The following is a 22586-nucleotide window of genomic DNA, read 5'->3' as shown; positions in this document are numbered from 1 at the left end:
ATCGCCGTTCCTTCACTGTCACCGGGTCAATCTTCTGGAACTCTCTTCCTCACAGCAATGTGGCTGTACCTACACCCCAAGGATTGCAGCGGTTCAAGGAGGCAGCTCACCACCACCTTCTCAAGGGCAATAAATGCTGGCCTAGCCAGCAACACCCACATCCCATGAATGAATAAAAAAAAATATTTTTATACAGTTACTGAATTATGTATTACTTGACCACATATGTTTCACTGTTCAACATATATATTCTGTTATGTAGTACATTTGCAGGTCTCACCTTCATCGAAAATTGAACATTTACATTGGAGCATTTGTCTTTTGCAGCAAATAGGAAAAATGCCAAAGATACCTCAGATAGTTACATGCCATATATTTTTGCTATAATCCTCAATATGGACCATTTCCTTAAGAAATGCTGCATTGCTTTATATTACAACAGGAGATACAAAGCTTCTGTAATCTTTAGGCCAAACACAATCTGAAAGAAGCTGCAAATTGTTTTTTCTTTTTTTTATTCATTCATGGGATGTGGGCATCGCTGGCTAGGCCAGCATTTATTGCCCATCCCTAATTGCCCTTGAGGAGGTGGTGGTGAGCTACCTTCTTGAACCGCTGAAGTCTATGTGAGGTAGGTACACCCACAGTGCTGTTAGGAGGGGAGTTCCAGGATTTTCACCCAACGACAGTGAAAGAACAGTGATATAGTTCCAAGTCAGGATGGTGTGTGGTTTGGAGGGGAACTTGTAGGTGGTGGTGTTCCCATGCATTTGCTGCCCTTGTCCTTCTAGTTGGTAGAGGTCGCGGGTTCGGAAGGTGCAGTCTAAGGAGCCTTGGTGCGTTGCTGCAGAGCATCTTGTAGATGGTACACACTGCTGCCACTGTGCATCGGTGGTGGAGGGAGGGAATATTTGTAGATGGGGTGCCAATCAAGCAGGCTGCTTTGTCCTGGATGGTGTCGAGCTTCTTGAGTGTTGTTGGAGCTGCACTCATCCAGGCAAGTGGAGAGTATTCCATCACACTCCTGACTTGTGCCTTGTAGATGGTGGATAGGCTTTGGGGAGTCAGGAGACGAATTACTCGCCACAGGATTCCTAGCCTCTAACCTGCTCTTGTAGCCATGGTATTTATTTGGCTACTCCAGTTCAGTTTCTGGTCAATGGTAGCCCCGAGAATAGTGGGTGATTCAGCAATGGTAATGCCATTGAATGTCAAGAGGAGAAGGTTGGATTCTCTCTTGTTGGAAATGGTCATTGCCTGGCACTTGTGTGACGCGAATGTTGCTTGCCACTTATCAGCCCAAGCCTGGATATTGTCCAGGTCTTGCTGCATTTCTACACGGACGGCTTCAGCATCTGAGGAGTCGGGAATGGTGCTGAACATTGTGCAATCATCAGCAAACATCCCCACTTCTGACCGAATGATTGAAGGAAGGTCATTGATGAAGCAGCTGAAGATGGTTGGGCCTAGGACAGTACCTAAGGAACTCCTGCAGTGATGTCCTGGAACCCATAGTGCCGTGGTAGTTTCTTCAGCCCTCTCAATTGCCATTGTGTTCTTGCCTTGCTTTGACAGTCGAGTTCCAGGAATCCTGAGAAACCTATGCACCCTCAGTTAAATCACAAAACCTCTGTTAAAAAAGTTCTTAATGAGCTTTTAGCATATTGAAATTAACAACCTGCCTCTCCTGTGGGGATTTCACGCATGCAACCTAACGTTCTGCAGGTAAATGCAGAATCAGCAGGTTGAAGCTGGCTTCCTGACATGCTGTCAATTTCGATGCTTTTAACCCCACATCTGCTCCCAAACCCACATGCTCCAGCAAGCAAAAAATCCCCCCAAGAGTTCTATCAATGGGCCAAACCCAATCTAAATGCTCGTCTCCGTATATTAAAAACTTACATTTCTATAACACTGCTCACATGCAGCAAGACATCTCAAGGCATTTTTACATTAAGGAACAGACTTGGTAAACCAGACTAGGTAGCAAAATCTAAAATGTAGTCTGGTCTCAAAGTAAATTTAGAAATATACAGATTTCTTTCAAGAGCCTGCAGTTGGTGTCAGTTTTTAGTGAAATATTTTATAGTTTAATTAAACTTCAAAAACATAAATCCTTTGAAGTCCCATGTTTTCGTTTTTGCTTCAAACGGTAGATATATTCTCTGTAGACAAGCTGTTTAAATACTATTCATAAATTAGTTTATTTCCTTAATAAACACAATCACACCTAGTTACCAAATGCTTCCATTTAAAGTCCTGCAAAGACTTTTCAAAGCCAAGCAAGTCCTCTCTGTTGCAAAGGCTATAAAACCAGTACTTTATTCATCAGGCTCCTTTCAGCTTACATTTATAGTTGTTCATCAGTGTAGCCCATTAGGCATTTGAACAGCTTAGCCTACAGCATTTTGATGTGTTAATAGAAGTGAAGTGGCAGTTCACTCAGTGTCTTACTCATTTGGGAGTTTCATTTATGTTCTTGCTCTAATTTAACATCACAGTTGAATACTTAAAAGTGAAGCACAGTCTTTTTTTATATTGTAATGAACTCTATTAGGTAATGAGATAATGTCATGATGCGCATACATAATTCAAAATATTAGCCATTTTAAAATCTGTTTTAAAAATTGGGCTGCACTGAGCAGAACTGGCATCAGGCCTGCTCTTCTCTGGTTTTCTGGGATTGGAAGCGGCCTCGCATCTGTCACCATAAAGGTAAATTTAAAAAGGAATAAATTCATAAGAAGCTTGGAGAATCTTGGCTCCACAGCACTCCTGAAGAACGTTGCCCTCTGCCAATGATCTCGTTCTTGGTGTCCTCCACCCGGCACCTATCCAAGGGCTGCTACCAGTGAGGTAAGCGGCCCCAAATTCAAGTGCTGCAATGGGTGAGCTGCTGTGAAGGCATGATAGGTGGCAGGAACTCAACTAATTCATTGAACTGAGGCTTGAGGCCCCATTTCATTTGGAGAGGGCATGCTGTCTGTGCAATGACTAATTTGGGCCTGAAGATAGGCCCAGACAAACTTGTGCCCCAATAGGCTTTCAATTACCCTTGAATCTCACTTCTGGAAATAAGTACACCAGTTTCAGCGCAGAAAGACAAAAGAATGCTTAATAATCAGCCACTAGTCAAATACAATGGGGGTAATTTTAAAACCCATAGGATGAATGAGGAGGGAAGTGGGGTGGGGCTATAATTTTGAAAATGGGAAACCTGACCCCAACTCGCCTCCAATGCGACCACTTCTGTTTTAACAGAGGCAGGTTGATGGTGGTGGTTGGGGGGGGAAGGTGGGTCCATAATTTAAGTATTTTAATGAGTCTGTGTGTCTCAGATTTTAGCTGCTTCATATTTAACGCATGTGGGCCATGTTTCCAGCAGTTGAAAGGAGGAAAGAGTGACCGGATCCCTTTCCAGTACTACTTGTGGGCCAGGAGGAGCAGGAGTGCTTCCCCCATCCCAGACCCCAACCAAATCTGTTCAGACCTCCAAGATGACAACCCCTGGCATTCTTTGTGGCTGCCGACTGATATTTCCAGTCCCATCCCTCTGATATCCCTCCAATGTCTCCAGGATCCCCACTGGCTGTCTCCCGCAATTCCTCTCTCTAAAGCCCTAGGAGATCCCCTGCAACCAATCCCACTCCACCAACCCTCAGTGTCGCACCCCACCCCGCAACCCCGCCGACTGATCTCTCTCCGCAACCCACCTTGATGTCCTCCTGACTGATCTCTCGAACTCATCCCTACCCCCCACAATGCCCCCTCAATCAATCTCTCCAGGCCCACCCACACACCTTCCCACTCTCCTCCCTGATGTCCCCTGATCCACAATCGCTCTCCCTCCTCTCTGTTCCTCGGCTATGGCCTGGTGCAGCAGGTTTTCCCATCAGCCTCTCAATCTGGCTGGCTGCAGTCATGAAATAGATTCAAAAAATTTTAATCAGTACCTGTTGTTAAATTCAGCACGACATTCATTGGACCTGATACTTTTGGGTTTCCTGTCCGCTACATTTCCCCCCACCCCCAACAGATCCTTTCCATAAATATCGGGGCCGATGAATCTATACAAGGATAGTAAAATTAAGACAAGGAGTGTCGCATACAGCCTTGATATTCACTGAATGAAAGCTTTTCCTAGTACAGAAAATTATTTCATTCAGCAAGTTCATACAGTGGCAGATGAATATAATTGATGACTCTCTGGGCACTGGAGAATCCAACAATACTGAACAACCTGTTTTGCCCTCAATTATTCTTGCGGTGTTGAAGGAATGTGAATGAAATGATCCACTACCCTGACTAATGTAGCAATAACCCAGTACTTATATTTGTATTTCTCTTATATCTATGCTGTCAGTGCAGAGCCAATTCTTGGGACTGAATCTGCAAAAACAGAATTACCAAGGTGAAGTAAGTTATTCTAGCTGCACACACAAGTGCCCATGGGATTGTAACCATGTCAGAAACCTGATATTGTAGCAGTTATTCAAGACTCACAAAGGAAAAGAAACCCTAAGGTAACTCACAACAGTCATATGCCACATCATTCCTTTCGGAGCATTAAACTGGTATTGAGATGCCAGCTGGCACCTCATTAGACTGATGAGAACACCACTTTGCCATTTCATTGGCACCAAGGAGGTTAGAATGGCACTGAGGTCATTATGCCACACTTTGGGGACCAGATTAGAGCAGATGTCAGTGCCTATTAACTTCCTATAGTGTAGTATAACAGGGCTATTGACATTGATGTCTGTCTGACAATTGTAGAAATTCCAACTGAGATTTGAAGAGTAGCAGTGAATGCTGTCTGCAGGATTTTCAGCAGGGATCTAAAAATGAATGGCAACACAGAAGGTGCAACGTGCACAACAAGGAACTGGAAGGTGGAGTTTTACAGAGAATAAAAGTTCTGTTTGCAAATCTTAGAAGTAGCAACAGAGAAGACTGTAATGCAATGGAAAATCTGTGTTGTACCAGTTGTTCAATATAAATCTAAAGAACCTTGAGTTGGCCCAAACTATTAATTCAATGTCTATAAATCTTTGGGGGCATGTTTCTCTTGTCACCTGGATTTGGAATGAATGAAGCCTTCAGCCACTTAGCAGCAGGTGCTATTGGGAAGTGAACCAGCTGTGATTTTCGGTTAAAGCCACAAAACATCTGACAAACAACACTGACAGAACCCAGTTAGTGGCTGTTAATAGGTCTATAAAATAGCATGGATGGTGCTGTGAGCTCCACCATGGATCATTTAGCAGCTACATATAGTGATGATTGCAAACAGCAATTGAACTAAGAGGAGGGGTTAAAATACAGAGAAACACAAACAAGAATTGGTGTCAAATAAACATCATGGCAACATTGCAAATAAAATTAAATTGGACCTAGGTTCAAAAGAGCCACCAACGTATAGTGAGTTCAGCTCTTCATCATAAAACTGTAGATAATTTTGGCAACAATTTGAGCTAAATATGCACAACTTACATAAGGAATGGAATTGTCACTAATGCAACTGTGACTTCTTTGGAAATTAGAGCAGAGAAGAGAGAACTTTGTTCTGCTTTCAGCTCAATCTGTGACTGATCTGGGAATACTAAATGCTGACGGGGGAAGGGGTTGTTTATTCAACCTGCTGATTCAGCGTAAAACTGGCATCATGGATTGACCACCCATTATAGAAACGGTCCGATCTTCACTTCCATTAATTGTGTGGATTCTGTAATGGATGTCAGATCCACAATGCTAGCTTTGCACCAAGATGGCAAATTAAAAATCTATCCCAGGAAGGTTAAAATGCTCGTGTTCATTTCTGGGTGTTGAAGTTCTTCATCTTGGTAAAGTCAGAGAACATATACATTTTAAAATGTTAGGTCACCTCCTATAGTTGATCAGAGTTAAAAATAGTAAACATAATTTTAGAATTTTTATCAGGTAACTTATTTATTTCCGATTGTTCTCCATATCAATCTGTTTTTCAAATATTTTCTTTCTGCAAAATTAACCTTCAATCCTCAATTTACTTTTATTTTCAATGTAGCAATTTTTGTCTTGCGATGTCATCCATTACTTTCAAATCTCTGCTCTTGCAAACTAATTTTGTGCTTAACAGCCTGTGCAGTTAATTATGTGATTATCCCTTAATTGTGATTAATACTTTTTTTTAACTAAAGCCTTTTGTTATATGTCCATTCTATTCTTGTTAAGTCAAGAGAATGGTAGGAACAGTGGAAACTGCCATCTGGATGTAGAGCAGTGGGAGGGGGGGCTAATATGAAAAGCAAACACAAATTGAGTAGGGCCCATAAATCAGGAGACAGGCTAAGGAGTAGAATGCAACCAGATTGGAGTTGAGGGCATGAGGGAATGGTAACATATGGGATCTGCGGTTGCAGTGGAATGGGTAGGAAGACAATAGGGAGAGGAAAGTCCAAGTCTGGGAACCCCTGATGGTTTTTGAGAGTTGCAGTCTGGTTGCTTGACACATTCCATGTCCTTGCACTTTGATGGAGGCTGGATTGCACAGTAGCTCATGGGAATTGTAGTTCAATTAGTTGATTCAGAACATAAGGTCTGAACTAGGTAGGCTGGGTAATGAAGTATCAGAAGATTGTATTTAAGAGGTTGATGATCTTCATGAGTGTTGTTGGGTCATGGACAGTGGGGGCACAGTTGGGGCGGGGGGGAAGTTGGAACAAATTAAAGATTACATGTGAAAGGTTATAGATATATTTGTGTTATTATTGAATTATTGGATATTTTTCATATTAAATTATAAAGGGGTGCTTCTGTTATCTGGTACCCCAACAGGGACTATACTTTGATAAACCTAAGAAGCACAGGCCATGAGTTTCCATTCATTCAAATTACAGATATAGATTGGAAGAGGCCCCTTTAATAATTGTAATAAATTGACCCTGATATCCCCTTCCCGATACAAAAACTGGTTAATTTTCCTGTTAAACAGTCATATGGTAAAATACTTAAAACTAAAATTTTGCATTTTGTCCAACTGCCTAAACCAACTTTCTTTTAAAAAGAGCAGAACTGGGTCAAACATTTGTTCCGAATCTTCATCTTGGCAGAATCCAATATGGAAGGGAATACATTACAGGACATCACACACACCACATGGTGGAAGCAGTGATGCGCCAGTGGGAATGATGAAAAGCATATGGAGAAATCACTTACTATGTGGGATGTGAGGTCCCATGCCATCAGATAATTTGTGCCAGTTGTGAGTATAATTTGTGCCAGTTATGGAAGTCAGAGAAACGTTAGCTTGAATAGCCACTGCAGGATCAGCCACATATTTCTTTCCTTAGTCTATGCAATAAATTCGTAACACCCGATAACTAGGCAGGAATACTATCACAAGCATTTATTTATATAGAACGTTTAATGTAATGAAATGTTCCATAGCGCTTCACAGAACCATTATAAAACAAAATATGATACCAACCCGAGAGACAGAGCGGGGTAGGGAGGGTATTCCAGAGCTTAGGGCCTAGGCAGCTGAAGGCGCTGCCACCAATGGTGGAGCGATTAAAATCAGGGGTGCTCAAGGGGCCAGAATTAGAGGAGCATAGTTATCTTGGAGGGTTGTGGAACTGGAGGAGATTACAGAGATAGGGAGGGGCAAGGCCATGGAACAATTTGAAAACAAAGGTGAGAATTCTAAAATCAAGACATTGCCTGACTGGAAGCCAGTGTAGGTTAGTGGGCGCAGGGGGGGGATCAGGTGAATGGGACTTTGTGCATGTTAAGACACAGGCAGCAGAGTTTTGGATGACTTCAAGTTTACGGAGGGTAGAATTTGTGAGACCAGCCAGAAGTGTATTGGAATTATCATGTATGGAAGTAACAAAGGCATAAATGAGGGTTTCAGCAGCAGATGAGATGAGACAGGGGTGAATTCAGGCAATGATACAGGGGTGGAAATAGGTGGGCTTTGTGATAGTGTGAATATGTGGTTGGAAGTTCATCTCAGGGCCAAATGTGACACCGAGGTTGCGTACAGACTGGTTTAATCTTGGACTGTTGCCAGGGTGAGGGATGGAGTCAGTAGCAAGGGAATGGAGTTTGGAACAGGGACGAAAAACAATCGCTTTAGTTTCCGCAATATTTAACTGGAGGAAATTTTTGCTCATCCAATACTGGATGTCGGATAAGAAGCCTGATAATTTAGCAAAAGTGGAGGAGTCAAGAGAAGTGGTGGTGAGGTAGAGGTGGGTGTCATCAGTGTACATGGGGAAACTAACATTGTGTTTTCAGATGATGTTGCCAAAGAGCAGCATGTAGACGAGAAATGGAAGGGCACCAAGGATCGATCCTTGAGGGACACGAGAGGTAATGGTATGTTAAGACAGCTGCAAAAAAAGGATGGTATAGTGTAGGCCCTAAAACATTTAAAATACAAAAAAACACCAGCTGGCTGCAAAACCCTCCAATCAAGAAAACACTGTATAAAGTTTCACAAAGTCCCGTTCCCAGATTTTACTTCCTCTTATTGAAACTCATACACTATGGGCCCAATATTTACTGGGCCGTGACAAGACAGAAATGGGTGCTGGGATGGGGTGGGGCAAGGGGGAGAGGATTTCCAGATAGGTTCCAGACGTCCTGTAGAATTGTCAGGTGGGAAAGCAGACGAGGAGCAGATGCCAGGTAAATAGGCGATTGCAGGGGGTGGGACAGTGAAGTGGAGGGGAGTCGGAGATCAGAGGGGATATGAGAGGCAGTAGGCCAATGGCAGGGTGTATCAAAAATAAGCTTGCTGGGCTTGGAGGAACCTCCTGCATCTTCTGGCCACAAGCAGTGCTGCCAATGCACTTAACACAGGGATTTGGCCCTTCTCGCCTCTTTTAACCTGCTGGGATTCCCAAGCTCTGAGAAATTCAGCCTCCGTGGGTTGAAAATAAAAATTCTGTTAAAATGGAGGAATGCAGCCTCCTTGAAAGATTTTATTGACCGAAAAGCCTCCTGAGAGCAGATTGGTCGCCTGCCCCTGGCCTGCCTCTATTAAAACCGGAAGTGGTGGGAGGGTTGGGGTTGGGGTTCAGACTTTAAAAATTTTTTTTAGCTCCCACCTGCCCCAAACCCAACCATCCTTGGGGGTTAAAGGTCCCCTGAGGTATGTAAACTAAGATCCTTCCAGAGATTCTCAGGGGAACCATCATCATATTAAAAAAGAAGATAAGAGACTGACCAGTGCTTGTGTTAGAGACCTTTATAGCTCCTCATTGCTAGTTATACAGCACAGGACAAGATCCTGGGCTCCAGACTAGAAACAGTTAACCTTGGGATGATCCATACTAACTAAACAGATTTTATATTGGGCCATCTAATGAGTGATATCATCAATGTGATGTGCCACAACAACAGGACCAACTCAACTGCATTAATATCCTCCCGGGATGCGAAAAGGCTTTTGACACAATAAAGTTGAGCATTCTCCCCCATTTCCTCTTCCTATTTCAGATGCTTTCAGCCTGACAATTTTAAGTTCATGAATCTGCCCTGTAGCTGTAAGAGCTATAGCCCTGGATCCCAGGAGAAAGACCAGATCTGAATCTTCGTTTTATTTTTGGGCCTGACTGTCCCCTGTGGGTGAGTACTGTTAGTTCTTTGTCAGCCTGTATCTGTTTGGGAGAGTGAGAGTGAGTTTCTGCCAGGCAGGTATGTTAAAATTCACCTTCAAAGTTTATAAGCAATGAAAAATAAAGAACATGTGCTATTGTGTGGCATTGCAATTAGGTCCAGATATTAAAGATCTTGGGAGCTATTTTGGTCAAAGGTTGAAAACAGATGCAAAATGGGAGCTATTCTAATAAGCCAAGCTCTTTGAAACTCTGAATTTATCAGTATTGATCTTAATTGCTGATTACACAGATTGAAGGTTTTTGGTAAGAGATGTAGGGGGAATGAGAGGAAGAACCTTTTTACACAGAGGGTGGTAATGATCTGGAACTGGCTGCCAACAAGGGTGGTGGAAATGGAGGCAATCATTGACTTCAAGAGGAAGTTGGATGGCCATGTGAGGGAAATAGACTTGCAGGGCTATGGGGATCAAGCAGGGGAGTGGGACTGACTGGATAGCTCCGTGGAGAGCTGGCATAGACTCGACGGGCCGAATGGCCTCCTTTTGTGCTGTAAATGACTCTGACTCTAATTTGAACTTGTCTGGAGGTGCTAAACAGACACCGGCAGATTTAGCGCTCAAGTGCTGATCAGACACAATTTTTGTGGAGTAGTATACGTGGAATCTTCACATCCACTTCCACTGGAGGTGTGAAGCGGGCTGCCAGCTCACAGGATGGTTCAGACAGCAAACAGAGGACACACAGGTTCTCACGCACAGCACTGGAGGTCCTGGAGGTCCAAAGAAGCAGAGGCAGTCTGTACCCTCTCTCCTACTGTAGCCAGTGCTGCTCTGTCTGGCCTCATGTCCTCCTCCCATTCTTCATCCAGACCAAGGGGCACGCCGAGCAAGATGCCAATGACCAAGTGTTTTTCCTGGTGAATCTTATGAGGTGTCCAATAAAGTGGAATACAACAGCAATTATTCCTTTAATGTGAAGTCCTCAGAGAATTTCCAGAATAAATGTTATTCAAGTGTTGGTGAAATCTTGACAAAGTGTCCCAGAAAGTCTCCCAATGTGTTTCAGAGGTCTTCACTGCTCCAGTAGCAAGTGAACATCGAAAGGTGAGCATCCTTTTAAATGGAAAGTATCCTTTAAACAGCACTTGAAATTGACAGCAGCATCACATGTACTCCGAAATAGCTGGTCACTGATTGCAGAAGTTGTTAGTTTAAGCGCTAGCTGCCAAAATGCAGTGTAGCCTCTTTTGTCAGTGCTGGCAGGCATTTTAAGTGGCAATCATCTGTTTCCTGACCGATCCCTTGTTCCCTTCACCATCAGGTCAAATTACCTGAAGGTGCTAGGGATATGGTTATGAGGGGCCGGAGCATGCACCAAAAACTGGAAGGAGGTGTGTGTGAGAACCTATGTGTCCTCTGCTTGGTGTCTGAACCATCCTGTGTGCCGGCAGTCCACTTCACACCTCCAGTGGAAATGGATGTGAGGATCCCATGTATACTGCTCCACAAAAATGGTAAAACAGAAACTGGACAGGTGGGAGCAGCGTTCTCTCTGCATTGTGGTTAAGAATCTGGTCATCAGGTGCGAGGCGCTCACATTGTCACTGTACGTGGTGCAGGTCTGGCCCATACTCCTGAGCCTTGGCGGTCACCTGAGTCATCTTCTGCTTTAACTGGAGATCAAAAATGGACCGTGTCCACAGGGACACGATGTTCAAACCTCTGGATAAAAGAGGATAAAAACGTACCCAACGTCGCCCTCATCCTGATGGCCACTTTTGTGTGCAGCTGCATCAAGCTGTGTGTAAAACCCCAGTTCACAAACACCAAGTGTCACTATGTGCTGAGGTTCCATCTGTCCCCGGTGTTGCAAAGGATTGGTCTGGCCACAATGCCATGGAACACTCCACCTATCCTTCATGGAAAAGTTTGTGCAGAAAAACACCTTTGACCACCAATCCATCAGACAATGGTCTGCATGCAATGTCCTCAAGGCCCTAAGAAAAAAAGAGATGGCGGATCCTGCCGGATGGTTCCCCAAGCAGACTGTCAAAGTCATTTGGCAGAATGCCTCATCGCCAGAACTTTCAAACAAGCACCAAGATGCAGCTTGGCTTGTGGTGAGAAGAGCCCTCCACGTCAGATCCTTCCTGCATGCCTGGAATCTAACCACCTCCCCATGCTGCCCTCGAGGTGGCTGTGGTGGGGAAGAGACTGTTGCCCACCTCCTTCTGGAATGTGCCTTTACAAAACAGGTGTGGAAAGAGATGCAGTGTTTTTTGTCGCGATTCATCCCGAGCAGCTCCATAATGCAGGATGTTGTGCTCTATGAGCTGTTCCCAGGAACGCACACCAAGGTAAACATCAACTGCTACTGGAGGACCATCATCTCGGTGAAAGACGCACTTTGGTCCCAAAACTTGCTGGTGTGACAGAAACCACACCTGCCGAAATGAGACATATTAATTTTGTTATATGGAACGTTATTTTTGAACTGTTACTGCACTTGAAATAACTTGTTTAAAAAGACCACAACAGTCCCTGAAAGCATGGCTGCATATTTGCATTCTAAAAGACAGTTGCATGAAGGAGACAATGGGATTATTCCCTGATTCAATTAGCCAGATGGATTTTATCCATCGTGATGATCAAGAGACTTTGGGAGTCATTGATCCAGCATCCTACCGCCACCACCCCCCACTGAGAGTGTCTGGTGAGCTTGAAGGAATCCACAAATCTCACAGACGAGGCTGCTCTAAACAAGGAGCTAGTCATATGACTAGCCTGCTGGCCAACCTGGGGGTTTTTTGAATTGTGCCTGACACAGAACAGTTTGGGAAGGGACTGCAACTGAACTTCAAGAAGACAGCAGCTCTCTCTCTCTCCCACAAAGTTCCAGGGACCCATGGCTGTAACTTAAGCCTCAATATAGAAGACCAGCAAAACAAGTTTGAAAGTGTGCACTGGGCCCCAACAAGAACTGCAAGACTTAACTTCAATCAAAGACTTTACATCAAACCCAAAGCCAGTAACTGAACTCCAGCTATTGCTTCAAATCTTTCCCTTTTGATTCTTTCTCCTTTTCTGTCTCTATTTGCGTGTGTATCATGTATGCATGCTAGCGTGGTGTGTTGCGTATTTTTAGTTGTTTTAACTGAGTTAGAGTTTTAAGGTTAATAAACTTATACCTTTCTTGTTTAAATCTGAGAAAACCTGTCTGATTGATTTCTTTGCAATTACAATTTGACAGCAGTGAGCAAGGACTCACTGAGGGGAAGCTAAAAACATGGTGTTTAAAAAGTTAAACCCTGTTACGGTCAAACCAGGAAGAGGCTGATACGGGAGCCCTAGACCCCTTTCTCACCTGGTCGTAACACTGGTCTTCCAGAGCTAAGAGTTGTTCATGACCGAGTGTTGCAGACTGGCACATTCCAAGTTCCAGGGCTACGTGCTGAGGGACGCACTAAAGCTTGGGGTAGCCGCCGCATGGTTCAATGGGGAAAGGCCACTGTGTAAGGTCCTCCAGTCATAGTATATCCAGGGTCTGGAACCTGTGTAAAATCCTTCGGGCTGTATGCATCAAAATGTTTTTTGCTATATAATGCCAATGTACATTGCATATAAAATGGAATGGCAAGAGTTGTGAGGCACTTCATGTGTTCTGTATTGAAGAAATCTGATCTCTATTGCACTTTCTGAAATGTCAAATTTAAACTGTTTTGTAATGTAATTTTTTGCTAATTTTTATGAATGAAGTATATTTTTGGAAAAAAAAAGTTTAACAAGCTTCTGGATATCTGTTCCTAGCACCTTTACCAAGATGGTGCCTTGCACTAAATGGGGGTAAACCAGCATTTCAGCTTCAGACCCACTTTGGTCACCTCTTTACTTCTTTAGTGCCTAAAATATTTGGCAAAAGCTGCTCCACTTAGTTATTAAAATCATAAACAATTATTGATTGTTAGCTTTTCAACTTGCTCTTGTTTTTGAAATATTAAGGACATAACTAACTAGTAGTCCTAACCATACTACCTTAGCTATGCAATGCCAGATTTTTACACCAGATTTCACTTATATAATACATTAAACTTGCCAACTAGAAAAGTAAGCAACAGTAATGTGTAGAGACAGTGAGCATAAACTCAGCAACTGTTAATAGGCATTGACAGTTTGATAGTTACCTGAAGGGCTACACAAAACATTAGGTCAGCCATTCCTGGCCTGTCCGTAAAGTGTAGCCAGGGAAAACAACAAACATTGAGTAATCAGCAGTTGCAGAAGCTCCATGATGGCTAAATGCAATGCTCATGTATTATTACAAACAGACCAGAATGGTCCAGGTCTACTTCCTGATCTAACTTGAGAAAGAATGCAAACTCTCAAAGATGATGATTCCCAATCAAGAAAGAAGAGTAATGGGCTGGGTTTATCCATTTCTACACTTTCTGATCTCCAATCTTCCAGCAACTAATTTTCACAAGTACAAAAACACTGGCTGCTGAGTGCAAAAATTAAAACCCTTGGAGAATATTCTCTCTTGGAAGAGAAAATAACCTTTAGATTACTAATAAATTAATTTTGAAGCAAAAGGTCAATGGTTATCGCGTCAGAAGTAACATTGTAAAAGGATATAAAATAGATATAAGATCTTACTGAGGGAGAGTTAGCAAGATTAGAGTTTAGGATTTTAAAGAATAATGAATACTAAGCCAGGAGATAAGATAAGTAAAGGAATATGGTGATTGGTGAGCCTGTTGAGGTCAGTAGGTAAAAATGGTAAGATATATGTGAACTGCTCAGTTAAATTTACAAAGTGCATGTCACTGTTCACTTTAAGCTTTCTGCTGTAAGTAAGAAGATCAGTGGTTGCCTGAGGGAATTCCTGTATTGATAAATCTGACCAGCCTCTTGCAATGTACATTCAGTGGGAATAGATAAAGCATGCATTTCATTTGAAAACCACTTCAAAGTATTTTTACTTAGCTCAGTTATACAATACTGAGTCATCTCTTAACAGGCTGCACTGAAAGCAGAGCTTTAAAAAGGTAAAAGACAGTTGGGGTAAAATTGGTCTTCGGCAATAGAGCAAAATGAATGGTAGTGAATTAGAAATCCATTTCACACCTACCCAATTTGTGCTTTTGACGAAGACGAATTTCACCCTCAGAGCCGTGGCTCAGTTGGTAGCACTTTCACCTCTGAGTCAAAAGGTTGTCTTACTCCAGAGACTTAAGCATAAAAATTGATGCTGACACTCTAGTGCAGTATTGTGGGAGTGCTACACTGTCAGAGGTGCTGTCTTTGAGAGGAGATGTTAAACTGAGGCCTGTCTTCCCTCTTAGATGGATATAAAGGATCCCATGGTACTATTTCAAAGAAGAGCAAGGAATTTATCCCTGGTGTCCTAGCCAATATTTATCCCTTAGTCAACAACACAAAAACAGATTATTTGGTCACTGTCATATTGCTGTTTGCGGGAACTTGTTGTGCAAATTGGTTGCAGTGTTTACTACATTACAACAATTGGCTATAAAGTACTTTAGGATGTCATATGGTCAAGAAAGGTGCTATGTAAATGCAGGCCTTCTTTCTTTCACAGTTCTTTGCACACACTACACTAAACACTAAAGACCTTACTGAGTGAATTCCGAAAAGAGAAATCACTTCAGAAATATTGAGCAGGATTTTCCTTGTGGGCTTCGGGACTCGTCCGTCAGGCTCAAATGAGTGTCCGAAGCCTGCACTGTGTGGGAACAGTTACTCACAGTTACTCACCTGTGATATTCTCTGAATTGGTCAATTAATGACCAAAGGGCAGGCTCGGCATCAAATTAAGGATGGCAAATGGTTTCTCGAAGCTGGAGAAACAATAAGACGCCCTCCACCCGGAAGCAGCAGCAGGATGCCATGGCAGGTAAGTGAGGGAGAAGGCGCCCCAAAATGGAGGTGCCCTCTCTCCAACCTTCATAAATTTAAAATAAAAAATACCTTTGCAGCCAGGCCACCATTGTGGTGTTGGTTGAGGGGCAGGATGTAGGGGGGAGAGGGTGGTCCTCCACCAGGTGGCCTGCACCTGCAGCTGAAGTCAGGCAGGCAGGGAAGGCCTCTAAGCCTGCCTGGAGCACTGGCCTCCCCAGGTCTTCTGCCAGGAGGCTGCCTCCGGGCAGCTGCACTGTCCCCAGTCTCCTATGGGGACCTGGAGGCTGACTGGAAAATCCCTGTCAGCCTCCGACAATGGGCCTTAATAGGCCTTTAAGTGTCGATTGGCTACCCACCACTTGCGGGCGGCTAGCCTCACTGCTCTCACCTCCTCTGCAACACCCCTATCCCACTTCCAGGAAAATGGCCCGAGGCTGGATGGAGCCAGGGAACAGCACACCGGCCAGCGGTGTTATTGTTAAGGCATACCCACCCCCATGCCCACACCCAGCCGGGCCTAAAAATCCAGCACATTGACATTTTTTATATAATACTGTATGAATCACATTCTTACGTGATAAGAACAGGAAGTGCCGGAAATACTCAGCAGGTCTGGCAACATCTGTGTAGAGAGAAACAGAGTTAATGTTTCAGGTCTGTGATCCTTCATCAGAACTGGCAAAAGTTAGAAATGTAACAGTCTTTGAGTAAGTGAAAGGGGGGAGGGGGGGAAGAAGAATAAGAAGGAAGGTCTGTGATAGGACGGAGGGGGGAGAGGCTAAATAACTGAGATGTCGTGGAACAGAGAGTGCAAATGGGGTGCTAAATAGTTGCAGCAAAAGACAAAGTATGAGACCAAAGAGAGTGCTAATGGCAGAATAATGAACAACTCTGTATGAAAACAAAAACATGAAAAATAAGTTTAAGACTAGCACATAGTTAATTTAATCTCTCCCTCCTCCGTCCTATCACAGACCTTCCTTCTTGTTCTTCTTTCCCCCTCTCCCCTTTCACTTGCTCAAAGACTGTTATATTTCTAACTTTTGCTAGTTCTGATGAAGGGTCACAGACCTGGAACATTAACTCTGTTTCTCTCCACACAGATGCTGCCAGACCTGCTGAGTATTTCCGGCACTTTCTGTTCTCATTTCAGAGTTCCAGCATCTGCAGTATTTTGCTCTCACATTCATATGTGTTGGGTTACATTACAATTAGCTTTTTCAGCTTACTTATATTTTGGGAAAACTACGAGGAAATTTTCATACTGATATATCACTGCGCTGAAGCAGTTAGGTCTGAGGCATGCCTGATATTGGGCCTTGGGCCTCTTGTACATGAGATCAGCCAGATGCAGATGCCTGAAAAACAGGCACAGGGCAATCCAAGTTTTAGGCCAAAGCTTTCAGATCAGGCTGATTTGGAATGAAGTCTCCCTAAAATCTTCTTTAAAGACTAACTGTGCCTTTATGAGTATTGGGCAACTTACGTAAAGCTGTATTTTAGGTTTGTGGAGTTGATCATTCTGAATCTAACCATATTTCATGAACTGCAGATGTGCCTACATAATTACAGATATGCAAGATAAGATACATACAGTTCCATTTTCTTATGTACAATATTAATGCCTTACTTTGTGATAATGTACCAGCAAAGCAATGAAGTACAACAAGAGGGAACTTTGTTGGTCATCTTGGAATTTTAAACCAAAAACAGTCTGTGAATCAAGGCTTCCATGTTAAATCAAATGCTTAGTAATGCACGCTAATAATATGGAATAACATTGACAGTAATACATCGTTCCAGTTCTGGTATAAAACAAGAACAAATTATTTCAGAGTGTATATGCACAAAGTTATAGCAAGGTATTGTTGAAATTAGCTTTTTGAGTGACTTCAGCAAGTAACGTCCTAGAATGTTGCTGGTGTTGTTTATATTTAAACCATTTGTCTGTTAACTAATCTCCCCAAGACGTAACAAATTCTATTTTGTGTACGTGAAAAATAAGAAATTTTCTCCCAAGCTTTTATTTACATCTCTGTACTAATTAATGCTACAGTTAATTTAATTATCAATTAAATAAAAAGAAATTCAGGTTTGGGTTTTTCATTCCCATATTAGCTGAGGAGCCTTTTAATGAGGGACACCCCCACCCCCCACGTCGCGGAGCTGGCAAGCAGCCTGCACAGTTTTTCTTACCGCGCTTCCCGTGTGGTGACAGGGCCACCCACCGCTCGGCTAATTGTGGTGGCTATGGGATGAGGCTCTTCTCCATCAGTGGCGGGGCGGAAAGGCTGTTCATAGGCCTTCGCTCCCTGGACTTAATTTCGGTGAAGGTGGGAAGGTGGTGGGCTCCCCCGCTGCCACCATCCCACCCAATTATATACTCTCCCCACCTCCAAACCCGCTGTCGGGGACAGTGTAAAATTCTCCCCAAAGTGTTTTTGGATGTCCTAAGATCATGAAAGGTACTATATATTCGCACACATAGAGGACAGATGGATCTTGAATAATTACCACTCTGATGTGGAGTCACTGAAGACCAGAAGGAGAACCTGAAACAGATAGCAGAAGTCATGGCACAGCACTAGACCAATCTCAGTGCCCACATCCACGAAGGATTCAACATAACAAACACATCTTTATTTTGTTCCAATAGGAAATGACGTGCCAAAGTTTGGGTCCATTAGGAAGCCTCACAATTGATTCCAGATAAATTCTTGATCAAAACATAATCTGATCTAAGCCAAGAATTCCAATAAATCACTTACAATCTTTTTCATCATATAATTTTCTGGCCAACCAAACACTGAATTCTTTGTCCCTAATTAAAAGCGCAAAACATTCTCAAATAATTTGAGTTTTCATTGTTTGGAACAGTGAATATTAGCTTCACTTCTCTGACTCTATCAAATTCACACAAGAGATCATGGATCTGAAGATCTGCAGGTCTTCCAATGCGCTCCTGGTGTAATTCAGCTGGAAGTGTGGCAGACGGTCTGTGAAGTAGGCTGGGATCTGGATATGCCAAGTCTCAGTCTTTGTTGTATGTTTCCAGGGCACCTTATTTGAAACAAACTCTCAATCAATCCCAAATGTGATCCCTCATGTCAGGGTGGGTTGTAGCCCAAGGAGTCGGCATGGACGCGATGGGCCGAAGGGCCTGTTTCTATGCTGTATGATTCTATGAGTGCAAATTCCCTGGCTGGAGAAACGAGACATGCTAAATCTACCAGCTGATGGATGAGCAGGACTACACTCAGGACCCAGAGCCATGGTTCAGTTGGTAACACTTCAGAAGTTTGTAGGTTCAAGTCCCCCTCCAGGACCTGAGCACAAAAATCAAAGCAGACACTCCAATGCAATACTGAGCGAGTGCTGCACAGTTAGAGGTGCTGTCTTTCAATGAGATGCGAAACCAAGGCCCTATCTGCCCTCTCAGGTAAAATATGCCATGGCATTATTTTGAAGAACAGGGGAGTTACCCCTGGTGTCCTGACCAATATTTATCCCTCAATAATCATTTAAAAAAAATTACCTGGTCATTATCACATTGTTGTTTATGGAAGCTTGCATGTGTGCAAATTGGCTGCCAGAATTTCAAAATTACAAAAGTGACTACACTTCAAAAGTACTTAATTGGCTGCAAAGTGCTTTGAAATGTCCTGTGGTCATAAAAGGCACTATATAAATGCAAGTACTATTTTTCTTTCAAAGCAAATCCACAAGCTGCAGTGAGATATTGGCTCCCTTGAGATGCACCCACAGTTCAGCCAGCACTTGCCAGTTTTTAACAAAACAGGGAACCTTTCCCTGACTTCAGATGTTCCAGAAGGGTCAGTAACAGAGAGTTCTGGATGGATATCTTTGGCATTTACTCTCAGACCAAAGGCCAACAGATTTTCAGGGATTATATTTCAGCACAGCAATTGACTTCAATATACCCAGAAGGAGGAAAGATAATATTGGCCAACATTCCCTCTCCTGATCACTATCCAGCGAGCCCTGCTGTAAGTTTGTGAATGGGTGGATGCCAGATGAGGAGGAGATTAGACTTGGATGTGATGGCCCCAAATATTTTTTGCCACTGATTTTTAAGTTCACATGTTTTTTTAGTTTTTTTTTAGTTTTAGAGATACAGCACTGAAACAGGCCCTTCAGCCCACCGAGTCTGTGCCGACCATCAACCACCCATTTATACTAATCCTACACTAATCCCATATTCCTACCACATCCCCACCTGTCCCTATATTTCCCTACCACCGACCTATACTAGGGGCAATTTATAATGGCCAATTTACCTACCAAACTGCAAGTCTTTTGGCTTGTGGGAGGAAACCGGAGCACCCGGAGAAAACCCACGCAGACACAGGGAGAACTTGCAAACTCCACACAGGCAGTACCCAGAATTGAACCCGGGTCGCTGGAGCTGTGAGGCTGCAGTGCTAACCACTGCGCCACTGTGCCGCCCAAGTAATGTCTACTTGGGCAAGATACCAGAGAGTCACCATTTTCACGAGAGGGGTACAGAAACCTAAAATAAGATCTTATTTTGTTCTTTTGGGCCTCCTTATCTCGAGAGACAATGGATACGCGCCTGGAGGTGGTCAGTGGTTTGTGAAGCAGCGCCTGGAGTGGCTATAAAGGCCAATTCTGGAGTGACAGGCTCTTCCACAGGTGCTGCAGAGAAATTTGTTTGTTGGGGCTGTTGCACAGTTGGCTCTCTCCTTGCGCCTCTGTCTTTTTTCCTGCCAACTACTAAGTCTCTTCGACTCGCCACAATTTAGCCCTGTCTTTATGGCTGCCCGCCAGCTCTGGCGAATGCTGGCAACTGACTCCCACGACTTGTGATCAATGTCACACGATTTCATGTCGCGTTTGCAGACGTCTTTATAACGGAGACATGGACGGCCGGTGGGTCTGATACCAGTGGCGAGCTCGCTGTACAATGTGTCTTTGGGGATCCTGCCATCTTCCATGCGGCTCACATGGCCAAGCCATCTCAAGCGCCGCTGACTCAGTAGTGTGTATAAGCTGGGGATGTTGGCCGCTTCAAGGACTTCTGTGTTGGAGATATAGTCCTGCCACCTGATGCCAAGTATTCTCCGAAGGCAGCGAAGATGGAATGAATTGAGACGTCGCTCTTGGCTGGCATACGTTGTCCAGGCCTCGCTGCCGTAGAGCAAGGTACTGAGGACACAGGTCTGATACACTCGGACTTTTGTGTTCCGTGTCAGTGCGCCATTTTCCCACACTCTCTTGGCCAGTCTGGACATAGCAGTGGAAGCCTTTCCCATGCGCTTGTTGATTTCTGCATCTAGAGACAGGTTACTGGTGATAGTTGAGCCTAGGTAGGTGAACTCTTGAACCACTTCCAGAGCGTGGTCGCCAATATTGATGGATGGAGCATTTCTGACATTTTGTATCCCAAAGTATTTATAGGGTTAAAATGAGTTCAAATATTAAATGCACATTCAAGAAAGGACTTCATGACAAGCAGTTGTACTGAACATTAGTATACACCAAGTTGTGCATATGCCAACAGAAATATTTTCCAGTGCAAATGTTTATTACAGTTATTCTTGCTGACGTTTCTGACATTTTGTATCCCAAAGTATTTATAGGGTTAAAATGAGTTCAAATATTAAATGCACATTCAAGAAAGGACTTCATGACAAGCAGTTGTACTGAACATTAGTATACACCAAGTTGTGCATATGCCAACAGAAATATTTTCCAGTGCAAATGTTTATTACAGTTATTCTTGCTGACGTCGGCAGAAATTTTCTTTCCCAAGAAATCACATCATCCAGCCAGCGTATCCTTTTTTTCAGTTCCATCCATGAAATTATGGCATTAATTAAACACCTGTCCTTTTACTGAGAAGTTGTACAAAGAGCAGTCAGGGTTTGTCAGCTTTCGCTGCTATAAAATCCAAATTTTAAAAAAATGTAGCTATCAGACAAATGAAATTATGTCAACTCTAAATTCGAGCCCTGTGTCAGCTAATAGGATGTAATGTCAGAACATAAGGTGTAGAGCAACACTGGAGCTTATTACCTGCCACTGCAACATGACCTTGTTGTGAGAAATGGGCCACATCCCACTAGGCTTTGCTCTTTTATTCCTCAAGTTATTAAGAGAATTTCTGATTAAAGGAGGATGAAATGAGTTTGCCTTCCCCTCAGGTCCCAGAAGGCCAGTAGTAATATGCCTGAAGCATTATTCCTATTAAAAATGTATCAGGCTGTGACCATGTTCCACGTTCACCCAGGCTGCACTTCTTGTTTCAGTCAGAGCACGGACCTATTAATCAATGTGCTTCCTTTACCAATTAATGTAAAAGGTATAGCTCCCTCACCAATCTTCTTTGAAGAAGCACTGAGAGATGACCCAGTTATGAATTTAAACTGGAAAGGTGCAATTGTCCAACAGCTTTCAGCGGCTCTGCTCTGGTGTTATAAATAGGGGTGAACATAAAACCAGGTCATCAGCTTAATTGGACAATTTATTTTTGTAGCTTTTACAATATTGAGTCACACAGATGCACATTTTCAAATTGGCGGACATCTATGATGATTTGAAATAGAGAAAACCAACAGGAAACTCCTGTATCCTTTTTTGTCAAAGTAGCGGAGGGAAGGGGGGAGGGTTCTGAGGGAAGGTAGTTGAGGCAACAAAATACCCTGCAGGGAGAATACTTGGAGAATCACTTTTATTGTGGAGAACATTAATATGTTAAATCTCAAAGGGTTCCATCCAAAAGTTTCCAGAGATTTCATGTTAACTTGAAATGCATCATCATTGTGCTAGTTCTATTGCAAGATTATCTTCCAGATGTGTTTTTTGACAGAGGAGTGAGGCTGTAACTTGATGACAATCTGTGCCTTAGAGGAACTGATCAAAATCTACTGGAAGGGAATTTGAAACCATAAATAGGTCATTTGTGCAAGCACCTACATGACCAATCTGAGAAAGTGGTACCATTTAAAGAAAATTACTGTGACCAGGACTAAGCTGCTTCAGAAAACTTGAAGGCGATATAACGACAGCAATGAAACCT

At 43.2% G+C, this 22586-nt stretch overlaps 1 long non-coding RNA gene across 2 annotated transcripts in view; it reads left to right on the top strand.

Annotated features, from left to right (window-relative positions):
- Positions 1-22586, top strand: part of LOC137374897 (uncharacterized) — a 58989-nt gene that overhangs the window by 26333 nt on the left and 10070 nt on the right. The window lies entirely within an intron of this gene.

This window comes from Heterodontus francisci, chromosome 11 (genome assembly GCF_036365525.1).
Source record: "Heterodontus francisci isolate sHetFra1 chromosome 11, sHetFra1.hap1, whole genome shotgun sequence".
Classification (NCBI taxonomy): Eukaryota; Metazoa; Chordata; class Chondrichthyes; order Heterodontiformes; family Heterodontidae; genus Heterodontus; species Heterodontus francisci.
The sequence above is the reverse complement of the archived record's forward strand: the minus strand, read 5'-3'. Positions and strand labels throughout refer to the sequence as shown.